Raw genomic sequence first — 2,595 nt, 5'->3', positions numbered from 1 at the left:
CAACGCTCTAACCACTAGGCTAAATGCAGTACATTATTGATGTACTGCATATGCATTACTTTGTACTATACCTATTTGACTCCCGGTGAAAATGGAGAAAGGAAAATCCATAGGTTGTGGAACAATACCCTCTTGTGTTTAAAGACGTAGCTGCAGTCTAGTACTGAAAACGCAGACTACCTTGACTAAACATCTCATGGCTCTTATCTGTCACACTAAATCTATTTGTGAATTATCAATAGTGTCTGCATATTTGTTCAGCCATTGGCCAATTCAACTTGTGTGCTTGATATTGACATATTGATACTGTAACTATTATAGCTTCAAGAAATTCAGAGGTGAAAATATAAAATGCATAACTGTGAAATATATATATTTTTTTAAATAAAAATTGTTTTAGTAATTAGTAATACCAAATTACAGTCCATTTTAAAAACAGCTATTCTGTTTAGCCATATTCAGTCAACATTTGAAGCATTTACTAGTTCACACAGAGATGAGTCAACAAAAACAGCAATTAGCTTTTTATTTTCATCATAATTGTCGTCAGTATATCTCACGTTTTCTACATTTTTACCTGAAAACCACATAACATCTCATCTTTTATTAATGAGTTTGATCATCATGACGCTCATGCATCATTTAAATATTACATCAATATATTAGACACCATGATTTGAAGTGTGCTTTGGATTTTGCCCTAGGGCCTTAAATGTTGGCCAAACCTGACTGTCTGAGTGCTGCTGCTCTGTAATTATGCCTGCCACCACAGTTTCAGGAATGCTCTCTCTCACAGCACCCATCTCGAGCTCAGTACAGTCTGTAGTAGGCAGTCAACTCATGCAGTGAATGTTTAATTAGTGGCCCATGTTGTCTCCAACCTGTTGCTGTGTAGAGGGGCTCCACTCTGGGTCCTGCCTGGATTCACCAGGTTGAATTCAGCCTTCTGAATTACATCAGAATATCAAACAGATGCACAATCTGGTTTTTGAATGAGCAGATTAGCCACATTTACTCACTAAAGGAAATCATGTTTATCCTAGCAAATCTTAGCCATTTGTGTGGCTGGAGGATTTGGATTGCTATTGTGTTTTTGTAAAGCATACAATTCATATTGCTCATACATAATAATAGAAGATTGACCTCTATACAGAATGAAGTTGCTATGAATGCTAGTATGAGTCACCAAATGTCTTGCAAACAATAGCAACCCGAAGGGATACAAAAAATACATGCATTCAGAGGATTGATTCCATGAGTTTTCCGAGAAATGTTTTAAATAGTTTTCTGTGAAAAAGAAGCAAACAAGTGTTATGAATAGGTTGTAACATATTGAGACTGGAGTAGATATAACTCCACTTACCCAAATGACCCAGTTAAGGATACAGGTAGTAATGCTGCTGCTGGACAGGAAATAATTTTTCTTTGTAGTACCATTTTATGTACAGCTCTCTCTATCATTGGCGGAAAGTGTCAGACACATGCCCTTATCAGTTCTCCGTCCAACGAATACAGAATGGATAGCTGGGCTGGAAAAGTGATAAGGAGATGTGGTCGACAATATTACACTCTTACAACACATTTTGAAAAGCAGAAAGCTACTGTACTGAGAACACATCCAAAATCCAACCCAAAACACATCTGACCTCATAGCTAACCTCTTTGGATGTCTTACACGCTCAGTTCTCCCACTCTCTGTCTACACATCACCTTTACTGTGGTGGCCATTCAGGTCAGGTCCACGACATCTAGCCAGCCCTGACAAACAGCTGGAAAGTAGAAGTAGATAGAGTGAAGTCGTGGTTCACCAGAGATTCACCATCGAAAATTCTCCAAAAGGCAATCATCTCTATTAGTAGTCAGTCTGTTTGATAAAAGGAATACCTTTCATTTGTGGTCTTGACCAGTCATGGAAGTATCCATTAAGTACTCATCCACATCCCAAAGGCAAAGTAACTTTGAGGACACACCTCAGTGAAGAGTTTTATTACACTATGGCCCCACCTTACTCCTTGTCTCCTATTGGCTCTCAGTCAGGCCTCAATATATCTGCACAGTCACTGATCTTTCCTTTGTCTGTCACTGGGAGATTGGCCAATAGGGTAAAAGGGGATTGGCCAGGTCCCCAAGAATGGCTAGAGAAGGTTCCCACAGGTGTGGCTCAGCTGTGCATTCCAGTACACACATACCTGTCAACTTTCCCTCCCCTCTGCCTCACTAGAGAAAGCAAGCTGAACGTGTAAGGTCTCACCTGCACATTTCAATGTTGTAACGTTATTCAATATGTAGGCCGATTTAGCAAATACTAGATTTTTTTGCTTTCCGGGGGTAGATTTAAGATATTAAGTTGGCACTAAAATAAGCTAACACTTAGTTATTTATTATTTATATATGTTTTGGGGTCATTTTCAAAAGCATTTTATTTCTATTTTTCACTGTTTTGCAATGCGAAGGCAATTGTTCCACACCCTGACTTTTGATCTTCTGCTATGTATTTCAACAAGAAAAATGTTGATCATTTGAAAATATTTAATGCACCTGGTTAGAAAATGAGTCAAATAAAGGAAAGCCATAAGCCATAAATACACTATATAT

General features: G+C 38.2%; 1 long non-coding RNA gene across 1 annotated transcript; it reads right to left on the bottom strand.

Moving 5' to 3' along the window:
• Positions 1–509: 509 nt before the first annotated feature.
• Positions 510–1,959, bottom strand: LOC115152011 (uncharacterized). Its single transcript, XR_003867402.1, has 2 exons — positions 1,885–1,959; positions 510–1,769 (listed from the first exon to the last, which is right to left on the bottom strand). It is a non-coding gene; the product is annotated as an uncharacterized LOC115152011 (long non-coding RNA).
• Between the last annotated feature and the right edge of the window lie 636 nt (positions 1,960–2,595).

The sequence above is a fragment of the Salmo trutta genome, chromosome 17 (genome assembly GCF_901001165.1).
Source record: "Salmo trutta chromosome 17, fSalTru1.1, whole genome shotgun sequence".
In the NCBI taxonomy this organism is placed as follows: Eukaryota; Metazoa; Chordata; class Actinopteri; order Salmoniformes; family Salmonidae; genus Salmo; species Salmo trutta.
Note: the sequence above shows the minus strand (reverse complement) of the source record. Positions and strands in the feature narration are given on the sequence as shown.